This window comes from Amphiura filiformis, chromosome 4 (genome assembly GCF_039555335.1).
Source record: "Amphiura filiformis chromosome 4, Afil_fr2py, whole genome shotgun sequence".
In the NCBI taxonomy this organism is placed as follows: Eukaryota; Metazoa; Echinodermata; class Ophiuroidea; order Amphilepidida; family Amphiuridae; genus Amphiura; species Amphiura filiformis.
Genome location: NC_092631.1, coordinates 62,492,294 through 62,516,354, shown reverse-complemented (window position 1 = coordinate 62,516,354; position 24,061 = coordinate 62,492,294).

The following is a 24,061-nucleotide window of genomic DNA, read 5'->3' as shown; positions in this document are numbered from 1 at the left end:
TTAATATAAAAACTTAAATATTACTGTAATTAAAGCACTTCAGACTTAGCCTCTCAAGTGGTATTTTAGTACACCATTGAGCATTACAATAATGCAAAAAGTAGAAATTCGAGAAAAAATGAGGGCGTCGTTGTAAAGCAAATCACATATTCTGCATTAAAGACCCGCTGACTCCATTATATCCCAACACGGAAATTAAGATCAATCATACTTGGATTGCTACAAACCCCTACAGCAGCTCGTAAACCCGAACAACATATTGAATAGGCCTTATCTTTAGCAGAATCCAACAGATGAAAGAGACTTCCACCGTACATCAGGAATGTCCTGTATTATATATATTTGCAAGAAAGGTTTTGTAAACCTACTCTTTCAATATTCATTTCTAATACGGTAGAATGTTCTTTTTGGTTTTGGGTACATATTTAAATGAGATTGCTTTAAAAATCGTATTCTGGGTTGGTATCAGCGTTAGGCTTGCGTTAAATTTAACTTTCTATTATTTTATCATTGTTTTAATTATTATTATTATTATCAAATATTTACATCCAACAAACACTAACAGCAGTCAATGCATATGTATCACATCACTCTGCTATGGTACATGTTACATCTTTTGCAGGGGTGCAAATTGTGATTTCTTCCTCAGGAGCAAGGTTTTTAGGCTCAAGATTTTCCTCAATCATAACCAGACATAAAATATCTTTATTCTACACTTCGAAAGACGACGTTAAATCTTCGAGCTTTCAAACTAGGGGGTTTTGGGACGATGTGCGCGCATAGCGCGCAAAAATTCAGTATTTCACACTAGTTTGGCACATCATTTTGGTGGGACGTAGTCTCCTTTCCCCTTTACTTTTCTCCCCCTCCCCCGATTTTCTCTTTCATTTTTGTCAGAGTGAGCATATTTCTCTTTCATATTTGTCAGGGGGCTCTGCCCTGCAGGGCATTGCTCCATTGCCTCAAGCCACCCTTTCCAACTTCTTCCCAAATTTGACGTCAGAAAGCACATCTGATCTTAGTTTGAAAGACTTGATGACAAAATCTTGGGAGCATTGTGTTTTGTACTAATCTTCTGTCCAGCATCTCGGAAATCTTTCTCAGCTAGTTGCATTTGGTGAGCAAAATCACGTGTAAAGTGAGCTCTGTGTAGACTAGATTGAGTGAAGTATCAGAGAGTTACTCCTGAACACTGTTATGAAAATACTGTCCATCAAAGTCCTGCAACTAGCAGTTCTGATAACTTTTCCTTGTCAATTCCTCTACCACAATTAATTTATATTGATTGCTTCCCTTGTCTCCCTTTAAATCTTGCTGGTCAGGAGGAGCCACATATCCACTTGCTGACCTTTGTATCTCCATTTCTGCCTTTTTAAGTTTTTACCCTCTTAATGTTCATTTGGGTCCATTTCCTTACTTTTACCACTTGTTCAGTGCTTTATGTTTCTTCTTTTTAAATTTATTTCCTCAATATTTTCCCGGTTGTTTTCTCCTCACCAAGCTCACTGGCACTTCTAATTTTTCAGTATTGATACACTGAATTTCCTTAATGACTACATTTTTTCCATAAATTCCTAATTGCCGCGGTGTATAAATTTCCTCAGATAGGTGCCTATTTCCACCTGCATTCACGCATCTTCTTTTTTTCCCTCTTGAATTACATTGAATACCTAGTCTTGTGATGAATTGTAAGTTTCCTCAACCATTGCTAACCATTTCCATATTCTAACACAACATCTTCCTCTTTTAAGGCTTACATGTGAATTCCTCAAAATTTTGCACAACCAGTGTCTTGAGCTGTTTATAAAAGCTCTTAAAAGGGCATTTCGTGATCCACAGCCTCATCCCCCACTTTTCTCAAAAAAGTTGAGATTTTTATATCACTGGAAACCTCTGGCTACATAATGTTTATGTACAAAATATTTCTTGCAGATTAATTCGTTTAGCAAAGATATCGTGAAATTTGAATTTCGTTCTGGTGCACCAGAACGAAATTACAACTGCATTGTCTATGGAGCAGTGTAATACACATAATCATGCAGAACTCGCGAACGCAAAATCGGAATCAACTGAAATTTTGGGAATAGGTTTTTTTCGTGGATATCTAATGAAAAATGACATAAATAGAGGATGCTAGGATCACGAAATACTCCTTTAAGTCTTGAGATTTACTCTCTTCCATTCAGCAGCTTCACTGCCTCACTGCCGTCAACTTGTTGATTATTTACTTGTTCTTTAGCTGAGATCTGTTTCCCTCTACGTTATCTTCTACCTCACTCCCCCTCCATTTCTTCCTGTTTCCTCTTCCATTTCCCTCTCCTTTCTTTTTCTTCTCCCTTCCTCTTTTTTCCTCTCTCTCTCTTTTCTGCTCAAGGCATTATTTCCTCAATTTTGACTCTCATTTCCTAGGAGCGGTGCTCCCCGCTCCCGCACAATTTGCATCCCTGCATCTTTTGTATCGAGGTATGGAAATAAAATTTCTTATTTCTATACCCAAAGGCTAGAATAAGAATTGTACAAGTGATTAGTTAGGAGTGGTCTTTCTTTTCCTTGCTCTTTTTCTTGAATTATGTTTCTTTTGTTTCTCTTCATGCATGCCAGCTGGCTTGAGTATTTCTTTCCATTTTTAATTACCTCCACCTAACTACACCTGAACGATTGCCGTGGGTAAAGAACAATGTAATGAAACATATAATAGCAATAATTTTTAAATCTAAAATGTTATTTTATTGCATGATATGTTTATATTATGAATTGGTCAAACCAAAATAAATGCACATAAAGTCAATGTGCTTCAGTTCTGTACATTAATTACATTTTGTTCACAGTAATAATTATATGTAGTGTACTTACGACATTGCTTCTCGTCAGCACCGTTGTGACAGTCTTGTTTCTCATCACAAACCCAATCTTCAGGGATACAATCAGTAGAGTTACAGTTGAATTCACCCGGACATACATCTTCTACACAATGTGGACAGCACTTGTCATCATCTTGGACGAACAGAAAGTCCTAATTGTAAGAAAACATCAAGATTAATATTATGGGTATAATTGATCTTTACTGGGAAAATAAAAATATGGCAGTATCTGATCTAATCGGACCAAAGGTGGAATTGTCAAATGAGACACTTGCCAAGTTGAAGAGCGAAGTCTAACATTCGATTTCATAATTGCCGTGGAGAAACGTACATTTGTTTGTTATCAGTATTGATATTTAAGGAAGGAAAATTATCATAATTGGTATCCAAATAATTCCATGAATTTACTCTTTCCACATATGTATTTTGATTTCCTTTTGGGCAATTCTAGTGAAAGATACGACGACTCAAAATGGTATCAAGACTTCAAGAAAGGTCTGTCGGAATCCGTTTTAACTTAAAAACTACATTATTTTTCGCCCATGAGGAACGTTTTCAAATTTCGTTTTGCAAATATAACTGTTTGATGGGCAGTTTTAACGCATGTTAATATGATGTGAGATGGACGTTCACTCATCACTCTAGAGTTCAAACACTGCACATAATCCTTCTTAAAATCATAAGGTAACACTATGGACCACAATGGCCTCATCCCAATGGCATAGTTCAATAACCTCAATTAAATACTCATATTGCAAAATTTGACCTCAAGTTGCAGAGTATGAGTTTAAGTACCCATATGTTCTAAGGTCATTCAATGAATGTACAAATGTATTGGGGTTAAAGAACTGTGCCCTGATAGATGAACATGTTCTGGATCCTAGTGTAAGAAGTGTACCTCATTGCAGTCTGCTTTTGTAATGTCGCACTCTTTTTCAACGCATGACATTATGATTTCATTCTTCTGTTTGTCACATGAACAGCGTTTGCACAGATTAACTTGCCATTCGCTTCCAATCTAGAAAATAAATGTATATACAAATAGAAATGGTAAGAAGTGTATCGTATAGGAATTTTGAAGATAATTTTAAAGATAATTAACTAGTTAGTCTGTTAGTTACTGATATTCCCCTAGAGTCGTAAAACAGAATTGTTAATATTTCAAATTTAAAGTATGGGTTTGTATTTGTACGTTTACTCAATTCAGACATTTATACTTTACTTTGCTTCATGACTTAGATAATCATCATTTACAGATTTGACAGATAGAACAACGCATTAAAACATTTCCTTACCTCATGACAAGCGCCATTTTTATCGAAACAGCCCTCCAAACACTCTGGTTTCGTGGTTGGTTCAGGAGCGAGTGTAGTTGTAATTGCTAAGTTGTATTCAATTGAAAAAGATCATCATTGATTATGGGTGAGTTGTTATACAGAAAATGCATTTTTCAAATAGTTGGGTTTCAGTAATAAATAGATAAGCTTTAATTTAGGTCGAATTAATATTCATTAATTACTTTTTTCTAAGTATTTGAACATTGTTTTACTTACGAGGTTGGCAGTAGCAACATTCAGACCCGTCCGGTTCGATCAGTTCTTCGTCCTGAAATTTAAAAAAATAGTGTAGTCAATTTCATTTCCCTATCTTGCTATGTTAAATTCAGAGTGCCGTTAAAATTATCTTGAAATCAATAAATAATTTACCAATATAAAATAATTATGATTAGCAAATTCCTATACCGTAAAACCCCGTCTACAAGCAAGTATTATTTTAAGACCGATATATTGTATTGGTATATTAACGCTTGCTTCGAATTAATTAAGCTTTTATAAAACAAACGCACTATATATGCTTGTAGACGGGGTTTTACGGTATACACACGAAAGAATGTTAAATGTTTACCTTTTCACATGTCAGTGTACACGTCTTGTTACAGATAACCTTGGTGTTTTCTTCGCAAATGCATTCCTGGCATTCACTAGTCTTCCATGTGGAACCATACTGTAAAGATATTTAATAATAGTTAGGAAAATTCACGCTTTTGAATCATATTCCCAAATCTTAGCTTGACAGAAAAAAGGTATACTACATGTACATATTATATATTTACCATTTTCAATAATATGTGCTTAGCTATCGATTAATATCATAAGAAATGGCCTTAATAGAACCTAGCTGTATACATAAATACGTTCAAGCCATTATACATGATGCGATTAACTCATCAAATTTAATAATTAAAGTCAATGATTGCATTATTTTGTACGTAGCCTTGGAAGTAAGTCATTCTAACATATTTCAATTTCATTATACTCACGTCCCATATTGGATATTTCCTTTTCACTATAAAATGAAGTAACTATACGTCAATAACAAGATTATTCCCATTTTGAATTGACCCATAAAATGTATTCGTAAGTAAGTGTGTTTCATGTAGCGCGCGCATTTCGTTTTTGACGGCTTATGTTTTTTTCACTTACAAAGAAAAAAACAAAAAACAAAAACCGGAAAAATCGCAAATAAATAATATAAAACACTACTGGAGTAAACAATGTAAATATTCTTGTATATGAAGAATTATGAATTTGTTTTTGTGTCGGAGAAACCCACTGTAAATTCCCATTCCAATTTGCAGCGAAATGGGTATTTTTTTTCATTTCAAGACATGGATTTAAAAAAACCGCATTTCGCATTTGACTTTTTGGACCTGCTACAGGAAACAAACATGTTTTTTTTGCCTTACCGGTCTTGTTACACCTAGCATATCGACACATGCACATTCGTTTTCCGGGACACACTCTCCTTTGTCCATAAGTTCGCCTTCAGGACAATAGCATCCACCTTCACATGTTTGATTTTGACATTTCTTTCCACGTCGTAACTCTTCGCACATTGTATGGCAATCACAATTGTTGCGGAAAACCAGCGGTGCAATACATGCTAAAATTAAACAAAGATAAAGGAAATATACAATCCTTAGTAAGACAATTTTGAGAAAATAAGCCAAATCGGCATTGGAAGCTTGCAATGCATTGTAGGACAGTTTTTGTAGTTTTGGGACACTTTGTCCTTTGACCTTTCAGAAAATTCAGAAATATTGGGTTTTTGTACGTACAAAATCTAATCTAAAATGTTTTACAATAATTAAATCAAATATAAAAAAAAATTGTATTTTAAAATTAATTATTTAGTATTTTTAATGATCAACATTAAGACAATAATAAGAACATTACTAATAATTACGTCAATTTTCCCGATATGTCAGAGGTCAAAGTGTCCCAAAACTGCTCTCAAAAACCGGAAGTTAGAATGGCGATTGGGCTTATTGACATCAGCACTACCATTGTCATTAGGATGAAAGTTTAGGCATGTTTCTAGACTTCATAATTTTATTGTTATATTATAATGATTTGAATATCAAGAACATAATGAGTTATACTAACGGCTAATCGTTGTCGGTTGATGTGTTGTTGTCGGAACAGGCTGGCATGAACAGCAATCATCTTCTGTTTCCATAGGTATTTCACCCTGAAAAATGTTAAGGTAAACAAGAGCAAGAAATTATCTTTAGCAAAATTATAAATTGCAACTAGAGCCGGCGCATTCCAGCACATCGGCCTTGTCTATTTTTATAATAAACACTGTCCGCGTTTGCTACTCATAACATTTTTGAACCAAGACAATCATCTATTCTATTCCATTATAATTAGAGTAACCTTGTATACAATGAATATATCAATATGATTACAAGTCGAATGATGTATAGCAACATAATTATCAGGATTATATAAGTAGCATTTATTTGTTTTATAAATAAAATAATAGCCATGCCTTTCTTTGTCGTACTATGAGTCGCAGTTGCCCGTTGAAATAGTCAAGTCAGATCTCATTTTCAACGAGGAATTGTTATATTAAACTATATGTGGCAAACTCAGATTAGGATGGTATCTTCCACACACAAATAAATAGAATTATGTCCTTTAGAAACCGCGTTGGGAAAATTCGTAATCTTATCACCTCATCTCATCTATACTAAGTAAATGTTAATAAACCAAATAAATTTTATGACGTGTACGACTTTGCTTGTTCTATTCTGTGACCTTGAATCGCTTACATGAAAAACATGTAATTTTGCTACATTTTTAATGCTTCTCCTGTCATCTTAAAATGTCATAATACATTTATTTGCTATCTACCGCAATAGGGGTGTTGTAAGGGAATTACACGATTTATCGATTCAGAATAAATTGCATCCTCTGGAGGACATGTTAACTTAAACGGTAACGTAAAATCGCTCTGATAAAGAACTAACACAACTTACTTCATTACAATCTTCTGGTTTCAGGTTACAGCTGCCTTTTCTACAGACTATTCCTTCTTCGCATACGCAGTGGTCACAGTTACCCGAAGTGAATATATCACCAACCTGTATGACGTTAAAAATTGTTTTTGATTATTTTTCTTCTTTTTTGTAAGGTAAAGGTTGGCAGATACTATAAGAAAACATCACAAAATGAATCATATCTATACCAGAGTAACGGGAAAACAAAATGAGCTTAAAATATCTTTAGGTGAATGGATTTACATGATCGTCGCTAAGTAATCAAAATGATCCTTATGATAAGAGAAATAAAATGATTAAACTTATTAGCAACATAGTGACACCCTGTGGGAAGTTGAGTTGATTTAGTGATGAGGTGAGGGATCACAGGATGTTCTTAGCTCCCAATAATGTTGTCAGAATTACAACTTAAAGGCATCGTGTTGTTAATAAACAATATTTCTTTAAGGAGGTACTACACCCCTGGCCAATTTGTGCTTATTTTTGGATTTTTCTCAAAAATTTTAGCGCATTGGTGACAAGATATGTATATTATAGGGGCATGGACAACAACTACTGCACTGAAAATTCAGCAACTCAAGGCAAGTAGTTATTGATTTATTGATCAAATATTGGTTTTCCCTCATTTTTGACTGTAACTCCACAACTGTCGTTTGTGCTGAAATAAAATTTCCAGTGCAGTAGTTGTAGTCCTCGCCCCTATAATATACATATCGTATTTGTCACCAATGCGCTATAATTTTTGAGAAAAATGCAAAAATAGGAACAAAATTGGCCAGGGGTGTAGTACCCCCTTAAGCTATTATGCTTCTGCAATCTTTTGGGTTTTCCCCTATTTTAATTTTTTACTAAATAAGAAAACATACAAGATAAAATACTAAGAAGTCTTGTAATATCAATTTGCATAATAAGATTTACCTTAAACCATTCTTTAGACGGCATATGATAGCATGCACATTCCTCTCTCTCTATGCATTTTCCCTGACTTTCTACCATGTTCTCCGGGCACATGCAAGTAGGTTTACAGGTGTCGTTATTACATTCAGTTATGTCATCAGCTAACATATTACAAGTAAGATGACAGCCACATTCGGAATATACCTTGCCATTAACACCTAACATATAGAAAAGCGTGTTAGTATCATTTATGACATAACGTTCAGGAATATTACAAGAATTCAGTGTCTGAATACGTCTAGAACTCCCAATAATAAGTCATTTATATATAATAGACATAGATCAAACTCTTATAATTCCTTATCTATGGGCGAATCAGTTTTTAAATATTCTAAATATATCAGATATAAAAATTTCAAATGGCGTGCTAAACATTAGGAAAGAAAAAAAGCAGGTACACCAACTTGATGTGGGGATACAAGTAAAATGCAGACTAGACAGTATGCAGGGGGACAAAAACAGCAAATGTAGGCAGAAGAAGTAGGCAAAGTTCGATAGCCAAAAATTACAAGTTCCAAGGCCCACAGAAGTAAGTGTTGAACCTGCAAAAACAACAAGGATCAATGGCAATACAAAACTGCACTAGAACAAGTGATGAAAATCACTGTGCATATAAACAGACACGCTAAACCAAACATCCAGAGTAAGCAAAAAAACAGGCAAAGTTCGATGGCCAAAAATTGGCAATTCCAGAGCCCACAAAAGTGTCAGGAAAACAGTACACTGGAAGTGATGAAAATCACTGTGTACATAGCAGTCAAATACTAAACAGACAAAAAAAACAAACCGGCGTTTCGAGCAGATAAACTGCTTTTCTTCAGGGACAGACAACAAAATATAAAGCGAACAACAAGAACTACATGCTGTAGTTTAAAAACAAATTCAAGTAAAAAATTGAAGGCAAGTTCAAATTGAAATAAGCAGCAAACAAAGACAGCAAACTCAACTCAAAGCAAAATAAGTTGTGTCTTCTCTCTTTCCCTCATTTCAAATCTTTACTTTTGGTTTCTCTTTTGTTCAGAAACCAAAAATCAAGGGATTAAAAAGTAGAGCAGATCTGGTCTGCAATCATAACACTATTATACTGGGAGGACACAGTATAGGGTATATAACTAGAAGTATACAATAGCCTATTGTGCTAACATAATTATTATCATGATTAATATCGGAAATCTATCCCGCGGACGACAGGTGATGCTGTGGCATACCGTAAAACCCCGTCTACAAGCATATAGAGTGTTTTTATGAAAGCTAAATTAATTCGAACCAAGCGTAAGTATACCAATACAATAGATTGGTCTTAAAATAATACTTGTTTGTATATGCTTGGATCCGTAATTTATTTGTTCAAACTCCATAATGGTGCCTGGATTAATGTAGCTCTCATCAGAAGCACTCTATATGCTTGTAGACGGGGTTTTACGGTATTACACTCACGAGTTCTAGGCCTAGAAATCATATACATGCGCGTATATTGAAGGATGGGGTGGGGTGGGGTGTGCGCTTTGTTTGTTTGAAACATAAACGATGCATGGAGATGATTTTATTATGAATTAGTTTATTATCCCGGGAAGCACAACCCATACCTCTTTAAGAGGGGGCTCCCCTCCCTATATAACCACCTCTTCCTAAGTGACTCTCCCCTCCTCCTCCCCTACATTCGATATCTTCATCTCGAGCTCTCCTCCCCCTTCTCTTTCATTTCCAATGCTATCTCCCACCTGTTTCTCTTTCTTCCGCATAGCCCCTTGCCCCCCCCCCTCCCCACACACCCCCCACGCACAATCTATTCTCCTCTCTACCTTCTACTTTTTGCAGTAAAAATTGCTTCAGTAAAAGTCATTAGGTTATTAGAGGTCATATAATGGCCTTCCATCGATTCTGGTACATGGGATTAAGGATATGAATCGATTTTGTTTATAGCACCTATATAATTACAATAGTGGCCCTTTTTTTAACGATGGTCTATATTTTTTCACAGGTGAAATAGCCTAGGCTTATTCGATTTTGTAAACCACGTCTTTCAATGTAGATTACCATGCTCGATTTCTCTCCTCGTGAATATTGCACTGCGAAATTTAAAAATTTCTTTTGTATACTTAGAGTAGGTAACATCTAACCAAATAATTTTACGATTCACACCACTTATAAGAAACTGAAACCAAAATCGAAACTGACTGACACAAATGTTCAGTTTTTAACAAAATGTAGAAACAATGAGTTCGATATCTTATGATTCAAGTGGTTAGGCAGGACAATAGGAAACCACGTGACCAAAACCAAAACCAAAACTAAAACTAAACATTTGAAATGAGGCATTGAGAGCAAATTCACTACAAAGTTAGACTGGGAAACAATATGTAAATAAGCACCACCACAGGACAATTGGGTATTGTCCTAATTGACAGGAAGTAAATGTCAAGTGTGGTCGCAATCATTAGAGGTTGTAGAGAGACTAATGTCACTCAAACTTCAATATTATGAGAAAAGTAATGCATATTAAATAAAGAACAAATAATGTTTATATAGACCTACACAATACATGTATCAAGAAAAGTGAAAAATAAGCCAAAAATTGCTGGATAAAACACAAGTCAATGGTCTCAAATATGAAAGTCTAATATGCATACTGAACAGAAGGGGAGGTAGAAAAACAGAGAAACTAAGAAAGCATGTGGTCCATGCATGATAAAATATAATTTCAGCGAATGTACAGATATAGGCCTGCGGATGAAAGTGATAAAGCCAAAAATCACTAAAACCAAAGCACAGTGAAATACCGTTGCTAAACATTGTTTTCCCTCTTTCCTTCGACATGCCGAACAAATTTGTAGCTTTCAAGCATATGGTGATATTTTTTTGGACCCAAGTATGGGAGACTGAGGTAATTATGGAATTATGTTAGAAGTCTCAAACCACAATTACCAAATGTGTTGGAGATTTTTCGGGAATTTAAAGAATATTGTTATACAATTTATTTCTGAATATCAGAGTATAACCTGTTCTATTGCCATTACAATAATTTATGTCATTTGAACCAAACTAAGTAAGCTAATTTACACAAAGTGACGCATAATTAATTTGATCTGTGATTAAAACTTGTTTTAATTAAAAAGTGCATTACTTTGTTGCCGGAAAGTGAAAACAAACTTTGGTGTTTAGTTAAAAAGACATGATATTACAACATACACCCAATCCTGATGTTTTATGTTCTAAAACAATTTGAAATACAAGGTAAATACATTGTACAATTTAATTTAAATATCCCAAAAATTATATCTTTGGTGACATTGTTTCAACTGAAGTATGTCAGACAACATTACGTATGCCAACTGTTGCATGGCGCATTTTACTTTACATCACTCTTTCCAAATGATGGTCAAAACATGCCTGGTAAATGATCAGAATTATCTGGGGAAGTTAGATGCTAGTGATTATCATAAGACATGAACAGGGTAAAGCCGGGTATTAGAATAATGATGTGAAAATTTAGCTCATAAAAATGAAATTGTTAGAATATTGTTACATGAAACATATTTATAACACAATCTATAACTACCTTTTGAATAAAAGCGACTAATACTAGATCTTGGGGGATTCAAAGCGCTGTATTACACTTGTCTCCCAAAATTGCCAACATGATGAGAGAGTAGCGAACAGGTGAACATTTCATGTTGCTTGTCAGCGTATTTTCCAACAGCAAACATTAAACCCTTGTAGTAGTTTCAATTTCACAAACTAGTTCATTGTAAATACGTTGTTTAATTTGTAGATTCCCTCATTAAAAATAAAAACAGTAAACTTACATGCGGGAATGGTCGTTGGTACGACGGTTGTAGTACTCGGAGCTGTTTTAGTAAAACATAAAAAGATCGCTGTGATTGCATTCACACTTAGAATATTTAAAGAACGATAAAAGCGATGAATCACAAATTAAATCGCTTCATATTGTAATAATTTAAGTATTGTGAAGGTGTTATTAGTTTGGTTGAAATGTTTAGTAGATAATCCTGTCGAAATCAAACGTCGTATTCTTAGAATTAATAGAGAGATTGCGAAGAGGCGTTCACTGCAAACGCCATACGGGATACGGGTTACGGCATTATGCGGTAGAACGTGATAATGCCGTTCACATCCAAACTAGCCTCCTACACAGCCAGTTTGTGTCGGTCCTAACGCTCGTCGTTGCTAGTATGTTTGTGATAGCCGCATAGAGTCTGAACCAAGACTACATGAAAAAGCTCATGGTGGCGCTATGCTGAAATAAATATATCTAAAGATATAGGGAGCACACATTGATTCACCTTGGGTGCATCGAACCAGAGAAGATTATCTTCTCTCATCAAACCCACTTTCCTCGGTAGGCCCTATTGATATGCAAATGTCGGACTCTACTTATTCTATTTGGATACTTTGATTTGCTTCATACGACAAACATAACAATTTTCTGCATTTTATAATGCATTTTTTGTCATTTTGGAACGTCATTTTTTGCTACCAACCGCAATGTAATCGCTTTACGGTAATTCCACGATTGACCAATTCACAATAGATTTCACCCTCTAGAGGGCATACTAACTGATGTTCGACTAATGTATATAGCTTGCCGTTGGCTTACCCGTATCACGTTTCACGTAAAGTTCGCAATCTCTCTAATTGGTATAAATGCATGCATGCACATTTTGATACCCCATTTGTCAAATTTTGTTCAATATTAACAACACAACAGTGTTTTTAAAGAAAAATACCCGAATTTAAAAGTTGCAGCTATTTGTATTGACTTGAAGTCAGTGAGAGGATAATGTAGGATTTTACGTGCCACAATGCTTGCGTATAAATTACCATTGATCGCTGTCGGATATCTTACTTTTAAAGCACTACTGTGTTGTTAATATTGAACGACATTTGACAAATGGGGTATCAACATGCGCGTCAATAAATCCTCATTCTTTCTATGTCGAAATATTGTGGAAACAATTATTATAGTTCTGACGGTATCTATACCAACTGCTTTACTTTTTGTGCACACATTAGTCAATTTACATATAGACAGTTTACACATGGCTCTAAACTGACTATAATATAGAACATTATCACATAATGACATTATGGCGACTTTATGTGGGGAAATTTTGTATTTATTTTTGTATCATTGATTAGAGAGGACTCCTTGCTATATATTTTGTTTTGTATATACCAAATATAACGGCATCTGACATTTAATAGCATATGAGGGTGTGGATGGGTACGACAACCCCTACTTCGTAGTTTGTGTAACTAAAAACGGCTTAATAATTATTGACCTTGAAATAACTTACGTGGTTCACCGCATCCGTAGATTGTTACTTCTATGTTCTTTTTCAAAGGAAGTGGGTACACTTTAACCCTGGTTACATCACCAATCATTTGTGGGAAATCAAACTTTCCACGGTTGTCAAATTTTCTTTTTTCAATTGTCTGCAAGGTTGAGAGGAAATATACAAAATACGTATCAAATAAAAAGAGGATAAGAGCATGACCAGGTAGATTTATTTAAAATCCATTTACATTCTTTTACTTTTTGTTGATTTTGTTAAATTTATAGATTGGAATATTTTAATCGTATCAATCTCAATAAACACCGACCAATAAGTAATTACCCCCTTAAACGGTGAATCGTATGCCATATTTGGGATATGCATTCAAAGAAGAATTTTTTCTATGCATTATGAAACCTCATGTGTTCCAATGGCTGCAATATTGATGCCGCAGCATATTATACATTTAAAAGATCGTAACCCAAGCTTTGAAATTTGCAGTAAAATCACATTGCCTTATATTCAGTATCAATTGAAAGAAACCTGTTCAGCTCCCATTGGATTTTTCCTTGTTGTCTCATGCATTTGGAGGGGATCACAGCATTCACGTATGTCAAATTGAAACCTAAAGATTTTAATATTTCATCTGACCAACGGGTTCTAAATGACCTACAATTGCTTATAGAATTGTAATAGAATTGCTTATTGATTATCACATGTTTTGACCTCCTCCAAATTCACGAAACAAGAAGAATAATCCAATGAGAGCCGAAAACATTTTTTTCGTGTAAACTGGATACAAAGCTATAGGATTTTGCTGTTACTTAAATATCTTGGGTTACTTTCATTTAAATGTACGCTGCGACATCAATATAATATTCATTCACGGATATGGGAGGTTATTACTTATTGGTAGGTCTTTATATTTAAAAATAGATTAAAATGTGTTTTTGTTTTAACTATTTAGACAATAAATATCTGTTTTGGGGTCATTGCTGAAAATGGAGGTGTTTGTTTTGGACTGAGGTATTTACCGAGGGAGCGCAAGCTCTCAAGGAAAACTACCTTAAGCAAAACGCAAACCTCAACGATATCACGCATGGACTGTAAAGCAAATGGTACAAACTTATTATTGTCATTCATTTTCGCCATTTTACAAATTTTTTTCACGAAAATAACACATTTTTGCTTAAAAGACTATTGAAAATGTATCTTCCGCTCACTATTTTAATGTGAATTTAATACGCGATCAACAAGTGGGCTGATTACGCGTGCTTGTTTGCGCGAAACAATACGCAAATGTGAGCTTTTTATGTGCGAGATTGGAACAATTACGCACTTCGCGATAAGTTTGAAATATTAATGACAAAATATGACTGGATCACACGCATCGCATATATTCATGAGGACATGATTAATTTTCATGTAGTCTAATTTCACTGTATAATCAACTGTTGTAATGTACTACTACCAGATAGCAGACGTTGGTATATGGTTGAAACACAAAACTTTTATGTATAGTTTGATCAGCTCGTAGTCGGCGGGAAATGTTAGGTTTTGACCACTACTATTAATCGGGAAAGAGTCGTCCCTAACTTCAATTCAAACTATTGGGATAAACCTCACCTTACTTTGTTCCTCATCTCCTTGATGTATAATGACAGAATACGTTCCTAACTCATCAATACTTGTAATTGATATTCCCGTAATGGTTGATGGCTCATCGAAAGTAAAGTCATAAAAGTCGCCAGTTATTTCGTTCTGGCTCATAATAGCTTCATAAAAGCAAGCTGAGTGACAATGAAAATATGGTTGTCATTAGATCATATATTTTACATTAAGCCATACGACACATATTTACCATTATAAATTATACACACATATTACCATTATAAATAATAAAACAAGCAAGAGACTATCTATTGTACCTTCAAATATGAAGAATCTGAATTAGTATAATAATAAAATATGTAATAATTTTTTATCATACCTTTCGTGATTGGTTCAATAGTCGTTTGTTCTGAAAAGAAAAGGAATAAAATCAAGAGTCACTACGATACTTATATAAAGTTACCATTAAAACATGTTTCTTTTAAAATATTAAAAATAATAATCTTTATTGAATAATATTAAAGGATGTACAGATTTTGATGTCATACCTGATGTGGTCGTTGTTGGTGGGGTAGTCGGTGCTAAAATTAAAAATAAAAATGAAGGAAATAAGTTTCTTGACCTGATGTTTTAACCTGATGTAAAACACACCCACATCCCCTCACACCGATACACACACACCCCATATTATATAATACACAGTCGAGAATCACGGACAAACAAAAATATGTAGTCAACAGTTTCAAATACTACCATGTTGACTCCGCTAATATGAAATATAGCGGACATTTTAGTCTTTAATTCAGTCGAGACTGGTCCACAGTTTGCACATTAAAAATGATAAAATCCATGTACTTGATTGATCGTGTTTATGGTAATCGTGATCGTAAATTGCACGGAGGTTCTCGTTTGAAAGGGTATGGTGTTCACAAAGTAAATGTGGTAAGTCGGATTTATCTATTCTATACCAATTGGTCACTCCAAATTCTGTGTTAGAAGGTATATCTCACAAGTCTTTAAAAAGACTGTTTTAGGTATAAAAAAAAGACCTTGTTTAACTATGAATCAGAATAGGTGTTGACGTGTTGGGTGTGTTGCTGGTTCCATACTTTCTGCCGCTTGTCACTGAGCAGCGTGACGCTTCATCGGCCTGAAAGTATGAAACCAGCAATAGGGTGTGTGCTCTGTTAGCAACACAACATCATTTATCGTTGTAGTTACGTTTATGTTTTCAAATGCTTAAAAGTTTTTTAATTCAAGTTATTATTTCATTGAAAACATACAATTACGAGCGATTACAGCATACTTGAGTTAAAATTACAATAACTACATTTTCAACGTATTCAGGGAACAAAATAATTATATTACTTACGACGACATGTTGGACAACAATCACCATCTTGAAGGACTTGCTGTTCCTGAAAGTAAGTACCACATTTCCCAATGCAATTAAACATGTCAAACAAATGTATACACACAAGAAATCTCAATGATAATATTCAAATTAATAAAGTTTCCATTTTTATTTTATTTAGAGAAAGCATGTATGTAGTGTATTACTTAAGGTTGGTCTGAAGTGCGGGTTATTAATTATTAGTTAAAGAAAACCATTTTTAGAATGTACTCATTCATCTGTACAATCCAAAATGCTCATTTTGGAGAAAATCCCAAAAACGGGGTTTTTTTATACTAATTTTAAAACCTCCTCGTTTTTTCATTTTTTTTGCATTCAAAAATATTTGAAATTTGGGTGAAAATCTTTTTTGACCATTTTTGGTGTTCAAAGTTGGTCAAAAGCAAAAAAATGAGTTGATGATCTAGTTTTTTAAAACAAGGATGTTTGGCCAAACAAGACGTTCTGGACCCGTTTTTTGGATTTTCCATGTGTCTCCAGGCTCATTTCCAGTCTAAAATGATACCAGTGAATAAGATTCCATAAGATATATTTATAAACATATTACCACTGACACAACATTTATGGTTTTTGCATTCTTATGATGTGAAATGAGTTGATTACAAGGATGTGTCAAGACGTTGATCTTCCCATGTGTCTCCAGGCTACATGAACCAGTGAATAAGAATAAGATATATTTACATATTACCGACACCATTTAGGGGCTGTGTAATAATTACGGCGTGTCAAAATGCTTTCCCCCTATCACCCTGCAAAAAATAGCTTGTTCCCTCACGGCCGTTTACCCCTCCCCCGCACATGCCAAATATTTGGGATCCCAATCTGCAAACATATCGAGGTTTGGATTCTCTTATAAAGGCATCTATGCATAGTTTTCACCTCGATACAAATGAGTACACAAATTTGCCCAAGTACAGGTAGCCTAGCAATGCCTTGTCTCTACAGTCTGTGTTTATACTACACGGTTGAGCGCATAGCATCGCAAGAGCTGCGTGAGGTTCTAGCTGGTGACTAGTGGAAAATACGGCACCTGTGATTGGTTTTGTCAAGACCCCGAACGTTCCTTCATCCAATCAAAAAAGTTTTTATATCGAACGAAAGTTAACACTTCCCGCTAAAAACACTTTTTTCATTACGTCAACAGATGACATAATTCAATGTTTATAGAAAGGCGTAAATGTGAAAACGGCCTAATCACGCACAGTTTTTGACCAAGATGTAGGTTTTAAAATCTTGCAAATCTTGTGCAAAAAGTTTATATTTTCGCCTGTTTTGTCATACATTTGAAGTCAATGAACAATGATTACAAATGCTTAGAAATTGATATGCCGTTCATACTCTCACCGCTTCCTAAAGTTTTGTATAGACTCAGAATTAAATAGTCATAATCAAACATTATCGATTATAATCATACGAAAAATTTATTTGATTCGGTGCTTTCAAAGGAATTAACGAGCAGATGCGCGAATGCAACAAGTTTGTCAACAGGCGTTTTTTTTTCATACTCGCTCACGCTTTACATTTCTGTATCAATAAATAGTCCGCATTATCTATATAATCCGACGGTGTTATTTAATCATGCTTTAGAACAACAGTTTGTCCTGAAAATTGATTTCTGCAATTAAGCTATTCAACTTTAATTCTTTTGGCCAAGTAAAGGATGACAATGATCAAGTGCTTACAGCTTTAGGTGTAATTTTTGATACCATGCAACATGAATGTTGAAGTTTTAAAAGATTTAAACTTTGCATTACAATTTCTTGGAAATATTCCAAAAACATTTAGTGTCTTACCCTGTACAACCCAGATTCATCTTTACATAAACATTTTTCTGGGAGTACGCAGTGAGTTCCATTCCATACTTTTTGTCCTTCACAGGCACTGCAATCCTTTGCACCCGACAGCAGAGGATCAATCACACAATTCTCTACAAACTGACAGCATGTCGGTTCACCAACTGTAAAAGGCTTATTACAAGCTGCACAGGAAATAATAGCATTAATTAATAATACGATAGTTCAATGCTCATTTCAATATTTTAGATAGCCTAAAGTAGTGGCAATGACATAGAACGTCCAACTAGCAGTAATGCCATTCATGGCCGTCAAAGACATCGAAATATGAACACAATTTTATTAACCTGTAAAATCAATTGAAAAGAAGGTAGAAGTAGAGAACAAATTTAAGCAATATTTGTGTTAGACAAATTGTCAAAAAATGTCGTATTGTTTTTAAAATCAGAAATGCGTTAAAAATCACGTATGTTACGAATGAACTGATTTATATAACTGTCTTCTTAATATTTAATTTATTTCTTTTGCTCATTTTTATAATCGTAGAATAATAATCTTTTTCTGAGTCAAATTTGTTCTAACGAAAATCTTGTGCATTAATGTGGATAGTAAGTTTTATTTCGTTTGATCCATTATTTAAAATTCGCCTTGATTATGATAATTCCTTTACATTTGCTGTAAATAGTTACTTATCATAGTATTATACTATTGGTAAATTGTGTTTACAAGTCCAAAAAATTACTCACGTTTAGACGTTTCATCTTCCGGTCGGAAGACTTCATCAGTAATGCGATGAACCAGCAACACTGCACTCCTACTCTCATCTCCAGAGTGCCCAGTTCTTTGCAGTAGCTGGTCGTAAACATGATTGAGAGAGTATGTCCCTTCATCGCGGTTGATAACGTTGCCCCCCCGTTTCCTGATCCACATGGCTTACGACCAGCTACTGCAAAGAAGTGGGCACTCTGGAGATGAGAGTAGGAGTGTTGCTGGTTCATCGCATTACTGATGAAGTCTTCCGACCGGAAGATGAACCGTCTAAACGTGAGTAAATTTTTGGACTTGTAAACACAATTAATTTTACCAATAGTATGATACCGAACAGTCCTGATGAACTTATTCAAGGAGTTATCAAAGTATTGTATAGTTGAAAAAGTTTACAAACAAATACCAAAATAACAGGGTTTAACTCATAGAAAAATTAGAACAAATGTTGGGCCCATTATGACCTGCGAAGCACAAGCAGGGGGCAAAGAAAAAATGTAACTAATTCCAGTTTTATCACTTGAGGTGTAAGGATGCCAAAAACATTGGTTCCGCGTTTATGTAGCGGAACCGATGTTTATTTATAATATTTACCTAGAGTTGTCGTCCGTAGAGTTGTAGCTGCAAATATACAATTATAAAATATGAGAGCGAATAATAACATTAACAACAAAAACAACAACACCAATACTACTACTACTACTACTACTACTACTACTACTACTACTACTACTACTACTACTACTACTACTACTACTACTACTACTACCAGTAATAATAATAAATAAATGAATACAATAACTTGTGATATCCGTGGCTATTGTATTTGAAAATTTGTTGGAAATCAAAGCTTCTTCTTTCTTCTTCTGTTCTGAAGCAGGGTGTAACCGTAATGAATAATCAAAATTATAGATTGAAGAATAGAGATTATACGCACATCAACTAATCCTATCAACTAATTATTTGAGCAATCATCGTCAATCAAGGAAGTTGGTACAGTTCCATACACATCGGTTGGTATTGTATTTGCATAATATACATGATATTGTTTTGTTGTTTAAATCCATGTTATGAAAAACAGTAAAATCAATGCTAATATTAGCTAAGAACATTGCCTTCACATCAAAGTTCCTTACTTTATATAACCGTTCCGTTTAACGAAGCTCTAATAACACGTATCATACTGTCTCTCTCTCTCTCTTTTCCTCAGAAATATGATACCACACTCCCTTTTTCTCATTGTTTGGCTCGCTCTCACCGCCTTTCTCTCTTTATTAATATTAATATATTAAAATAAATAAATGAATATCGTACTTCCAACAGCAACACAATCACAACATCTATCCGAGTATTGTACCATTTGTTCACCCTGCGAAAAAAGCAAAATTTGATTTCATTGGTTGTAAATATCAAACGTTTGTATCTATTCCCCTTGCTAAAACGAAGATTACCGCAACATTTAATAGGAATAGGTGGCTGTAATCATAAAGCGTTCTCAAATAGTAGACCGATCACGACCTAATTTTAACATATTATATCATTTTCTAAGCAAAGTAAATGTAAGGTACAAAATCCTATAAGCAATGTATTATGGAATCATTGGGCATTAATGATTAACTGTATTCGGTTACGTGATTGACGGGAAAGGCAATATGGCCACACGAACGAGAGATTAAATTAGGTTTTCCTCTTTTTGTCATTTGCATATGGAGTTATGTGTAGAGACCAGAGGCGCCCTCCTTTAAGACCACGGCGATTCCGGACTATGACCTCGCGAACACGTGAGTTTTGTTATCGACATCTTATTATTTTCTATATTTGGTATCCTTAGCTTCCTGCGAAGAATCTGAATTTTCAAAGTAAAACATAAAACAGTGACTACAAGTTAACTTGTAAACATAACTACGCAGTGATATACAGTATGGCTTCGAGTGAATGCGGCTTGAATCAAAACTACTCCCCATTCCAGATAAATACAGCACTCATTTTTTGGGATTAAAAAAATATGATTAAGTTCTGCAAACTCAAATATAGCTAAATCCTAATCCTTTAGTTAGTCCAAAATGGCAATACAAGTAAAATTTGGGCAATTTCTTGAAAAAGGAGTCAAAAACATGCATTTTTGTCATGTGTTCTGACAATCGAGTCCCAAAATTAAAGACTTGGAACAAGTCTAAGGATTCAAAATCTTGAGTAGATGCCGCAATTTTGGGTTATAAAAATGAAACATATTGTCTTTTCCAAAAACTAGAATGCATAAACTGAAATTAGTCTTAGTACAAGTCTTTGAGCTTGATTGTCACAGCATACGAAAAACATCCTAAAAACGCATGTTTTGGGCCCTTATTTCCACAAATTGGCCAAATATTAATATTTAACTTTTATTTCCAGTTAGGACTAACTAAAGGATTAGGATTTAGCTATGTTTCATTTGGGAATATACAAATACAACATGTTTTAAGGGGAAGTAGTCAAAACTACTGTTCCCGAGGTGTTGGATGATTTGACTACTTCCCGACGCGTACTTCCCCGAAATGAAACATGTTGTATTTGTTTTACTATACCTCATAAATATTTTCACTATCACGGTAAAATCATTAACAAAAGTCAAAACACACACCAGTCAACGTGTCGGCCGGCATGGTAAATAAGCTTAATATTTTGCTTACCTGATTTTATTGGAGGGTTTCTGTTCAATCAATATTTACATTTTTACCTATGTTATTCTAATTTTCTTTTTAACTTTCCATAAATAACATTTTGTTTCATAAAACGTCAAATTCGAAGGTTATCATCCATCAGTAATCTCGGCAAAATAACACAGCAGACGCCATTTTCACGATAAACGCATCTGCAGAATCGCCGTTGTGTAGCATAATACTACGTTTGAAGGAACGGTGACGGTATAGTAAAACAGGATAATATTTAAAAAAAATTTTATCCCAAAAAATTAGTGCAGTATTTTTCTGGAATGGGGAGTAGGCTTGATTAATACAAGTCATTAGTGTTACTTACCTCGGCACAATCTTCGGGACTCTTATTGCAGTCCATGTAGCAGCTATATGTACCATTTACACAGTCACACGATGTGCATTTATCAATAGGAACTTTAGTTGTATCCTCCTTTTAGAATGAATAATAATAATAATAATAATAATAATAATAATAATAATAATAATAATAATAATAATAATAATAATTAACAAACAATACCAGTCAATACAGTCACGATGAAAAATGTAATAAATGAGTGGGAGTGTGCTCGAAAAACAATAATGCCGAAAACTACATTATTTGCTTTTTCACAGTTTATGGCTCTACCATACGGCTTACGCTCAACGGCATTCACTCATTCTAACGTCTGATTCACGATTCTGACAGATTCATTATTATATTCTATTTGTATGCAGCACAGCTATGGACGGCGTCGTGGACATGCTTTCAAGCACTCAACAACATCTTTGACAAAATCCAAATTTGAAATCAGCATTCCAAAAGAATTTGTTCAAAAATCACTATCTGCTATCAATCGCAATTCGAGTTTTGTATAGAAATTCCACAATTGATCGATTTAGAATAGATTATTTAGCGGGTATAATAACTTAGTTTGGACAAGTGTAAAATGCCGTTGCTGTTTAAATCTCACGCCAAAATCGCAAACTAGCTTATATTTTTTGACTGTGGACAACTTGAGCTTCATCTGCCATTGAACCGCTACTATTAATATAAAGAAATAATTTAAGTGGTGCCTGTCTTTGCAATAGTGGGTATACATACATTTTATTTTTGAGCGTGAAATGGCCAAAAATATAACACAATGTAATTTTTGACTTTTCCATTACACATGGCGAAGCCAAGTGAAATGGAAGAGATCAAATTTGAATACTATTATATCATTGTACAAACATAGGCAAGCAATATTTTGTATATATGTATGTATATATATATATAATTTGAATGCTCAAATCAAAGTCATCGTATTGAATAATAAACACAATCTGTCAGTTAAGCGTTCAAACCTTGCACTTTTCAGTTGTAGCTTGGAATGGAGTTGTGATTTCTTTCACAGTGACAGTCTTCGTCCCAGTCGTTGCTGAAATCGTAGTTGATCGTACAGTTGAAACAATGCCTCCCGGGATTGTAGTAAAGGAAACAGTTGTTATAGGTTCTGTTTGTCAAGCAAGAGATAGGTAAACATGAAATAAGGATATTTATTGTTTTATTACATCGATTATGCGTTATTTCAGATGCGTTGACAATTTCCGTATAATTGCAGATCAGTAAGGTTATGATATTGCTTCTCTTATGGGTGAGGAAGGTTGATATTTTGGTCATTTTTTCATACTAATTATGACCAATGGCCTTTATAAAAGATTTGGAATAAATATACATATAGTAAGAATAAATAGATATAACATATCCGCTGAGACATAAAATGGAGCTGTTACCATTAGATAAAATTAATTATTAGGATTAATTAAGCGCAGTGAGTAAATAGTGCAAGCTATATAAATTACGAGAATTTGCATTTGTGGGATGTTGTTCACACGATATTGCTTCTAATATCACCGAACATCATCAGGTTACTTAGATACTTAGATATATGGGTCGCGTGAGAGACTGCGATCAATTAATTAAGAATGACTGATCCCAACACCTATGTTTGAGAAATGTACTCTTCTGCTTTTATTATTAAGCGAATACGTAATACTTTTGCTGTAGTTACCGATTGTACTGATTGTAATAGCAGGTGTGGTGGCTTCGGGTCCTGCTGTAGTAGATACAGTGGTTGTTTCTGCAATGCAAACATTACACAATATTAGAAAATGTGTATCAAAGCAATGAAATCTAAATTTTGTCAGCATTTTGTTGATGAGATTCGGTAGCAAAGTTAACTGTAACTTTTTACGAATGATTTTCGTTCGGTGCAATATACTTAGTTTCGGTTGATGATGAGATAATTAGATCTTGTTCAGTTTAGAGAAGTATACATGATTCTTATTAATATTATTATTATC